Genomic DNA, 9,929 nt, shown 5'->3' with positions numbered 1-9,929 from the left:
AAATGAAGATGTGTTTTTTGTGCGGCAGGAGTGAAAATGTGATAGAATTTAACAAGGAATCTCTCCAAAAGTGTAAAATTATGTTATTGTTTCGCCAAAAAATGAATTTTAAATACAGTGACATTTTTTTAAATAGTGAAACAATGCACAGTTATCATTTACAGTATTACAAAAAGTTCATTGTTTTAAAACAAAAATATAAAGAAGTATTTTTTAATTATTTTCTAATGCAAAACGTAAGTATACTTTAATATTTAATATTATATAGTTTAATAAAATGTAGACAATTGTGGCCGTGGGAGTTGCCTCAGTTTTGATTATACTAAGTTAGGGACGTTAGTGAGTGATTACGCTTTATTATAATTATAAGAACAATTCTTTCAGACCTAAATACCTTAAAAACTATCAGCACAGACGGAGAAGTTCTTGCTAGCGACATTTTTTTATCTATATTTTTTAATAGTTTTTATTAGTTGAATAGTTTTCATTTACTTTGCAAAAACGTAAATATTCGTACCAAAAAGATGGGCGCCATAGTTCTACGGATACGGACGGCGTTGTCAAATCAAACAAGCAGAGGGCGAAGAGAGAGAGATTGTTTATTGAAATGTAATTTTCCACATTTTCTTAATTAATAAAAAAAATATCCACGATAATTGTCACCTCTCATTATATTAAGGAAACATGTTGTAATTAATACCTTATAGTAGATCGATATTTGTAAACATTTACTTAATTAGATAATTTAGTTGTTTTAAATAACCGTTTTATTTAACTAAATATTATTATTTATAAAATAAATTTTGCGAAGACTCAACATTGTGGATTATTATTTTACTTGAAAAATAAGAATGATTTCATCTTTAAATAGTTTTCTGCGTGTACTTAATATGATTAAAATCATCATTTAACAGTTGAACAATTAGAATAAACATTGATTTTAAGATTGACCTTCTATTATATAATATTTTACTTTAAAACATAAGGCAGACTGCGCATTTCATCGTCTATTCTCATAGTCAAACGGAACCGGAATAAAATATTTCAAACGCTGGCAACCCCTGTTTGCGGCAGGAATTTTCCAGGCAACCCTGTTTTATAGTGTTCAGAAAAAAATAAGCTTTAATTTGATATATAATTCATTAAAAAAACACATGAGTGCAAATTATTAACATTTAGTGACATGTTTAAACCAGGCAACCCTAGACTTGCGGCAGACTGAGAGCTGGCAACCCTTAATTTTCCAATTCCTTATGGGATTATCTTTCAAATGATGTGCGATTCATATAAAAAACGTATTGGTGCAATTTTCTCCAAAAACGAGTTACGAAAAAATGTAATTAAAGGTGATTGCGGCAGGATTCTTCTAGGCAACCCAGGTGTAATCTGTTCTACTAATCATGTATTATTCATTAATATAGGTTTAATTAAGAAAACTCGTATATGCAGGATTCAACGGCCGGATCCCAGTCTATTAGCATTTGACTGTACATGATTATAGTGAGTTTAAGTCCGGTCCGTGCGTTCAACAAATAGAGTAAAATACAGGGTTAAACTCCGCTACCTAACATGTCAAGCAATGTTCTTAAAATGTACGATATTCAAATTCAAGTTCAAAATATTCTTTATTCAAATAAACTATTAAAAGCACTTTTGAATCGTCGAATGTACATGTCAACAAAGAATTAATATCGAATAACAAAGTTCTTTGCCTACTTAGCTAAAAACGTAAATATTAAACAAAAAACAGACTTACTGTAGTACTAAATTCAATATACATAATCATCAATAACCAAAGTCGGTTAACATTTATCTCTTAAGCCTGAGAGAGGGGTATGCGCCTGCGCATCGAAGCCTTCCACAAGCGTCAGTGATCGCTCGGACGTGGTACGCGCTGTACGTCTTCTCCGCACATTTAATTTATAATATCTATACATATTTATACAGCACCCCGAGTGACCTGTGCTCGAACGAACGAAATTTGAACTAATATAATATATCTAACATAGACCTAACAATTAGTTTCGAGTGTAGTTTTAAGTTAAATGGTGTAAGCAGCGGCCAGGTGAGTCACACGTCTAATATGTCATATACGAGTATGTATTATTTATTATTTAAATTCGCAACACCTCTGGAATTCGGCTGGTCCAGCCATACATACACCTTTTAGTTGCCTCGTACTTTTTTTTATTACTAAATAAATTATTTTTTTAGTCTCGTTAAAGATGTTTTAACGTATTTATGTCACAGATAATTTATATGTGACATATTATGTTTACAATTTATCTTATTTTCTTCCATTGTACATTGTTTTGTCAAACACCGATTGTTAAATATATGTATGATGTATAATAGATGCTCCTTTAGATAACTAGTCTTATATATAGGTGTTCCTATTAGATATTAATATAATATGTTATACCTACTTGTATTGATTGCTTGAAGGTAACGATGGTACAAACTTGATTGCACTTTTGATATTAGTTATGTTTGCTCAATAATTTAATAGGTAGGTCACATTTATAGTGACAATAATGAAAAAACACTCATTCTCCCCTTTTCTTTCTTCTATCATCTATGCCAGAGAATTGGAAGTTCAGTTCTGGTTCAACAGAAGGCGTTAAACACAGCACGGCGTTGATTTCCGCGACTCGACACGTAATGCTTCGTGAATTCAGCGGAAAGTGGGGAACGGGAGTGTCCTAATGGCGAATGGAGTGTTTTAACACAAGGTTCCCAGATTCTCTCTGCATACCCTGCTATACGTGGAATACGGCGTGAAGCTAAAAAAAGAACAAATGTATAAGAAAAATGTACTCTCAATTATTATATATATGTAAAAAAATATCATCAAGTGAAATTTAAAGTTTAAATTTTATACCGAGTGAACACAAAACTATATTGGATAATATAGATTGTTTTGTCAGTGAAGTCGGGACGATGTATTACTTAACATTTTACTTATAGCTCTCACATCACATTTATGTTTTGATGTAATTAAGTCTAAAACAAACAAAATACAATTTCGTGACAGTTCAATTGGAAACCCTTATCACGCGTCCTTTGAAGTTTTAATTAGGCGAGTTAACTTATACGTTTCGATTATAAAATGTTTTTAATAAAATATATTGTATTAAGAAAAGATATGACTACTTATTTTAAATTGAAAAGGAGAAGGTAAAAAATAATCACACAAAGGGAAAGTGAAACGGGACTCTATTACATGGTAACACTCTGCTATCTATCCGTTCGTCAGTCAAGTAAGGGACCCCCTTACAACATACATGATAATTTTTATCGTTTTTATAGATGATGGTACGGAACCCTCTGTGAGCGACTCCAACGTTGTCGGTATTTTTAAATAAACAAATATTCGTTAAAAGAGGACACTCGCCTTACTTTATCTTCTTCTTCGACTTACTTCGCCCTCGTCCTCAAATGGAACTAATAAAGAGTTGTATGTGACAGGTGCCACATTCTAAGGGTCCGAATTTCTATTCGAACTAGTATTTACTCGGCTTAGTGCGTTCAACCCAACAATCTCTTTAGCTTCATAATATAATATAGGATAGGTAGGGGGAACCCAGTGCTAAGACACTCCGTTTTCTGTTAAGACAAGTATATTTCTATAACAAGGGGCGCTCACCGGACCTCAATGTCGACTCGCTGCGCTTGCAAAATTTCGGTAGTGTTCACATGTTGAGCGAAGCGAGCATCAATTGTTTTCTAAACTCAGTTATAGTTACATTAATGACCTGATCAGTATCTATAGCAGGCGCCAAGCGTTACCCAGAGACATGTAATCCTGTGGGGAAATTTGTCACTTGATGATTCCTCAAGCCCATTGAATTTTGAGAATCATCATCATCATCATCTACGTGGTCATATCTATATGTTTACAAATTTTCATCTCAATCGGTCAAATCGTTTGCGAGCCTATTGGTGATAAAGAGCGCTCCGCTCGCTTCGCTCAATAAATATACATATTTACGCTTTACGTGGGACGTATAACAAAATAGGCAGAGGGAACTTATTGTTAACACTCCGTTCCCAATTTTTGCCCAATTTTAGAGACATTGTATATTGGCGTAATTATAGACTTGCTTTGTTCTAGATACACTTCATAACACTAACTTAGTAAACTGTATGTAAAGTGATATACTATTGTTATATTTAAAAGTGTTTCGTGCGCAATCGCCATTGTTCCTTTTGTGTCACTTCCAGCCCTTGTACTATAACAAGTGATTCATAATATTATATTAAAATTATGACTTAATAGAACTCCTCCTTTCATATCCTTGCTCTGAAAGTAGGGCACGGAAGTGTCTTAATGGGAAAGGAGTGTCTTAACTCTAGGTTTTCAGATTCCCTCAGCCTACCATGCTACGTGCGAGATACAGAGTGAAGCTAAAAAAAATGAGCTCCTCAGATTGTTTTTTTTCGGGAATTCTTGAGTATACTCGATGGTTGTCACTTCGATAACCGTTAAGACAGCCTCCTCAACTTAAACACAGTGCAAATTGAGGTTACGTTATTATGTCAAATCTTTACTTTGAAGTAAACTTTAAGACATAAAATGGCATTTCTCGTTATTTCGAGAAATCCTCTCTCTCTCTCCTACAAATTTAAAGTTTCAAAGTCCGGTTGTAGTCGTGTGTGCGTTGTCTGTCAGTCAATAAGCAACGGAAGAGGTTTTAAATCTCGATTTATAAGCGCGACAATCACAAACTATTTTTATCCTAAAAAATCTCACTAAAACTTCTATCTGTTGTACACAATGAGGTACCGTAATTTTTATAATTATATTGTCAAATTATGCAAATTAACTTGCTCAGCTAATAAGAGTATTTAACATTGCAATTAGACCGCTGAGTCCGTCGTGGTGCTCTGGAACAACGTTTGACTGATAACGCCCGTGATGGCTGTGGGTTCGATTCCCAATCGGAAGAAAAAACTATTTTTAATTCTCCGTTCTGTTGGACAATGCAGCGTTGCGTTTAGCCACTAATTAACTACACAATGTTTCGAATACGGGCGATTCTCGAAACTATATTCTCTCTTCTATCCTGGCATAATCGGGAAAAAAGCCTGAAACTGGAAAAATTTTCCCCTACTCGGCAGGATAATTGTATTTTTGATTTCAAATAAAATAATAATAACCTTTACCAAAGGTTCATTGCAATTGATAGAAATCTAAAACTATTCGTACAGTTTAAAATGTCAGATCTTATATTTTGATAAGACTCATTAATATAATAAACTAGGTATATTTTTAATGAGAGGCCGTCGCGTCGCGTCGGCGTAACCGCGGTGGTTGTGGGAATGAATAATTTTTATTATTCTTTCTGGTAACAAACAAAGCACGGTGTTGAGTTTTGCCACTAAACACGCAATGTCTTGAAAATTGGGAAGTGCGTTGGGGACGGAGTGCCCTCTGCTGGTATGTGGGTAAACCACGCATTTGTCCACTGCTCATTTGTGATACTTCGTAAATATTTCCTGAAATGAGCTCAAATCCCTCGTGTACAAATATTATAATAATGTATGTATATAATACAATAAACAATGTATATCTAAGTAAAAAAAGTAATGTGTGTGTTTATACACAAACATTATTTTTTTTATGTATTCTATTATTCTATTTTTTTAACTGCAACGATTAGTAGTCCCTGGCATCAGGCCGTTCATACAAACAAACTTTTAAGTTTTAAAATATAATATTATAGACTAGATAGAGTCTAGAGACTTAAGAAACAATACAGTTAGAGTAAAGCTAGCTACAACTAGATAAGCGTTCCGAGTAACTCCACGAGCCCGATGACGCGCTGGTAATGCAACACGCCGTCACCGGAGCCGCCAGGGTCGCGGGACAAAGCCGGGAAGGGGCACAATGTGCGCGGGCAGCGTGACTGACAATGTTATACAATGACCTATATAATTGTGTAATTACTGAGTAACCCTGCGTATGCACTTTTACTTGCTGGGAACATATAGATATTTTTTTTGTTTTTAAAGTTTCGTGTAACTGGGAATTGAACCCATAGGTATCGAATGTACAATTGTTGATAACTATAAATATTTTCACTACAATTGCAATTATTCTCAAAAAAAAAAAGCATTCAAGTGAAGTACTTATGCATGTATTTAACCAAATTTTTTATTTGCACCTTCGTCTAATGCTACTCAAACTCGCCCATATGCATTCATTTTCTATAAAATGAACTACAAATATAAATATGAAATACCTATAAATTAACACTTTTCGGATTTATTTGTAATTAAATTTTATACAAAACGTAGCAAAATCGTCGCATAAATACTCGTATCTTTTAATTTTTTTGAAGACGTTGACTTAAAACCTTGATTTTATTTGTACTTTAGACACAAATATTTGATATCAATTTCAGGTCTGTGGAGGTCCTAGAGCATCCACACGATCTCGAAATAAATGTTCTTAACAGACGGACAATAAACTGATCCTATAAGACTTACTAACTCACCGACCAATCACAGCGGAGTAATAATGAAAAATGTTGCAAAAACGGGAAAATCTGAAAACTTCCGTTGTAAATTGTATAGTGTTAGGCCCGCATTTATCAATGAATATAAACTCTCTCTTTAGAGGTTGATCTTGAGAGCGATCCGTTTCAATTCATAGATAATAGTTTCGAGTATAGAATGATTGAGCTGAAGTTCGACTTCAGAGTTGAGAGCCGCTTATAAATACCTTAATAATTCTTTATATTTTAACCTCGCGAGCGAAGTCACGCGTAGAAGTTATCGAACTATGCCATGCCATGACAGTAATATATCTGGTACAACATAATTAAAACAGTACTGACGTAAAATAGTTGTAATTGCTAGTTCTAATCTACACGGTGTCAATAACCTCGCAAGTCATAATATGCAGGACAAACGCAAAATTTAGATACGTGAAATTTAGCATGTAGGTAGTTTAGGGAGCCTAGCGGAGCACTAATAGAGGAGAATATCAAATCATAATTCTGGCGGGCAGAGGAAAAGGTGAAATTTTCAATGTTATGCATAAAATTTCCCGCAAGTAAAGAAGTGGGCAACAACTATTATATTGTATTTTGGTAGAATTTATATCATCAACAAAAATACACCTTTAAGTTGTAATTTCGTGAGTAAAATGCATTTTCTTATCAAAAAGAAGTCCTCCTTGAGTAGAATGTTGACTCCAAATTAAAATAATTTGGCGAAAATTAGCAATTTGATAACAATTACATACCCGTTAGTTGTTGCTTGCGAGTAAGTTGTAATTAATTAACGGTATAAAGCGATACAATGTGACCTCGCCGTCTTCTACAATTAAATATTTTTTAGCTTCATGCTTTAGCCCGCACGTAGCTGGGTAGACAAAGCGAACCTAGGAACCTACTGTTGAGACACGTCGTCCTCGTTAAGACACTTCTGGAGACATTGCATGTTGAGTGAGGGAACTCAACGTCGCGCTTTGCCTCATTACCAGAGCGAGAAAATAAAAGTTATCCACCAGTTAACCTACAAGCGTCGCTTTACAGTTAGACCCTGGATCTCAACTGTACTTACCTACCTGCCAGTATATTAAAGTATTGTCGTTTCTATAAAATATTATACATTTATATGTATGTAGGCATATACGTAGTACATAAGAGAGATGTTATTGCGCCATGACAAGACGTGCTGATAATAAGATCCTCGTCGTGCTTTATCATTTATTTGTATGTAAGTATTATTTAATTGCATCTGTGCCTCTTAAGTTAGAAATATATATATTAGTGATATATACGATCATTTTATAATATACTAATTTTTAGTTGCGGCTTCGCCTGCGTGCTTTGCAAGTATTAAAGTTGTCTCCGATAAGTGTTCTGTGTGCCGGAGATAATGGCCGCAGGTACAGTGATATCATAGCCGAGCCTTCTTCGATAAATGGACTATCCTTTAGATGTGCACGTTTAACCAAACAGACTCTTCAACTTAAATTCAAATTCAAAATATTCTTTATTCAAGTAGACTATTATAAGCACTTTTGAATCGTCGAATCTTAATCTTATCTTAGTATAGACGTTATTGTAAAAGTTTTAAGATTTACCACGGACACTCCCGTTCCCCACTTTCCGCTAAATTCTGGAGGCAGTGCGTGTTGACGAAAGCGGGGAAATCAAAATATGACATCCTCGAGTGACAATCGAATCAACAACCTGTCGCACTTACAGCGATACATCACACCACATACCTATAAAACACATTTACAGGAATTTATTATCTACTACTTCTACTAGTAAATACTATTTATTTACTATATGTAGACGTGCCTGTCTTGTCAATTGTCATTACATAACACTTTGCTTACATTAAAATTAGGTATTTACTGTCATTTATCGTTTAGTACTCTATTTAATATTATCTCATTCTCAACTCATTGGTTGGTGCCCACCCACTAGAAGATTCATTGGAGAAGAATAAAAATAGTGACTCTTTGATGTTGTTATATATAGGAATTAATATTAATTTAAATTCTACACCCACCACACTAATAAATAAACTGAGAATGAATAAAAATATATAAAACTGTGTAATATTTGCATAGCGTCGTCTTCAAATTAGGTATAATTTAGCTTCACGCTGTATCCCGCATAAAGCGGAGTACACAGAGAACATAATGCTAACTGACATGTAGAGTGGCAGATCTCAACGCCGCGCATCATTAGAACGAACAAATAAAATTAACTATTAATAAAAATATTTTACAAGAAACAAGACTGGGAGCCTTTCATGGGAGGGAGGGAGGTTTTCATTTTTCTCATTTGATCACCGAGACCCTGTGACTAACCAGCGGCGTCTCAAACGTTCTAGCAACAATACTACAATTGTATGCATCTATGTATAATTAATTAAAGTCATCTGCAAATAGACGACGCGCGTCGCATCTTATATGCCTTACGTCTTAACGCTTTGTCTCGGAGATACGTAAATATAAATATACTAGCGGCCCGCCCGCGGCTTCGCCTGCGTGAACTACGTTATTATTAATTTCTGTTTCCATGAGTACCTACGTCCTATAGTGACGTCCATGCAAAATTTGAATCTCCTAGCATTTGCAGTAACGAAGTTTCATACAAACTTTCAACCCCAAAAACAACCCCTTAGAAGTCGAATATTGTAAATTCCCGTCTTAGCGAGCACCTACGTCCTATAAATAACCCCTATGCAAAATTTGAGATTCCTAGCACATGTAGTTTCTGAGATTTCGTGATAAGTGAGTAACCTTTCGATTTTATATATATAGATCATGACTTCCTCCTACTGCTGTATACGTAGCGTAATCTGATTCGCCTCCACTTATGCTATATACCATAAATATGTCCACGCTGTACCCCACATATTACAGGGGTAAAAAATTAAATTGTATTATATATTCCATTTATCGAGGCGAGATGAATGTGTCATATGTCATACACAACAAAGTCGCGGGTTAAAGCCGAGTTTCTAATTAGTCGTAATGACTAACAGGAACTCGTAGAGGTCCCGGTCAGGTGACGAAGAGAAAAGTAAATTAAAGTAACTAACAAACAAACATTTACTGATCAAACAAACGAGTGCTATGTATGTAAAACTTTATTTTAATCGTTTGAAAATGAAGAATAAAAAGAAACAGTTACTTATACTTACACTCTTAAACCCTTATACCACATACTCGTAGCAAAGAAGACAGAATGAGCTTAGCGTTAAGACAAGAAAGTCTCAATTATTGATTAAATTTATAAAAAGAAAGGTTAACTTACGCATACCAATTAAATACAAAAAAAAACACTTTAATAAAATGCTGTACAAATACTGTTTAAAACAAAACTTGTAGCTAGCACATATGTTTGACCTTTGCAAATATTAAATAATGCAGACAGAAGAGGCGTCGAGTAGGT

General features: G+C 34.5%; 1 protein-coding gene across 4 annotated transcripts in view; it reads left to right on the top strand.

Annotated features, from left to right (window-relative positions):
• Positions 1-1,869: 1,869 nt before the first annotated feature.
• LOC146534201 (uncharacterized) overlaps positions 1,870-9,929 on the top strand; it is a 60,667-nt gene continuing 52,607 nt past the window's right edge. For 2 of the 4 annotated variants that reach the window (XM_085195399.1, XM_085195397.1), the window contains exon 1: positions 1,870-2,065. The gene's annotated coding sequence lies outside the window, so the exon portion shown is untranslated. The remainder of the gene's footprint in view (positions 2,066-9,929) is intronic. The other 2 variants (XM_085195402.1, XM_085195401.1) reach the window with 1 other exon arrangement.

Source organism: Heliconius melpomene, chromosome 12 (genome assembly GCF_056956725.1).
Source record: "Heliconius melpomene rosina isolate 202511_hmr_F chromosome 12, ASM5695672v1, whole genome shotgun sequence".
Classification (NCBI taxonomy): Eukaryota; Metazoa; Arthropoda; class Insecta; order Lepidoptera; family Nymphalidae; genus Heliconius; species Heliconius melpomene.
Note: the sequence above shows the minus strand (reverse complement) of the source record. Positions and strands in the feature narration are given on the sequence as shown.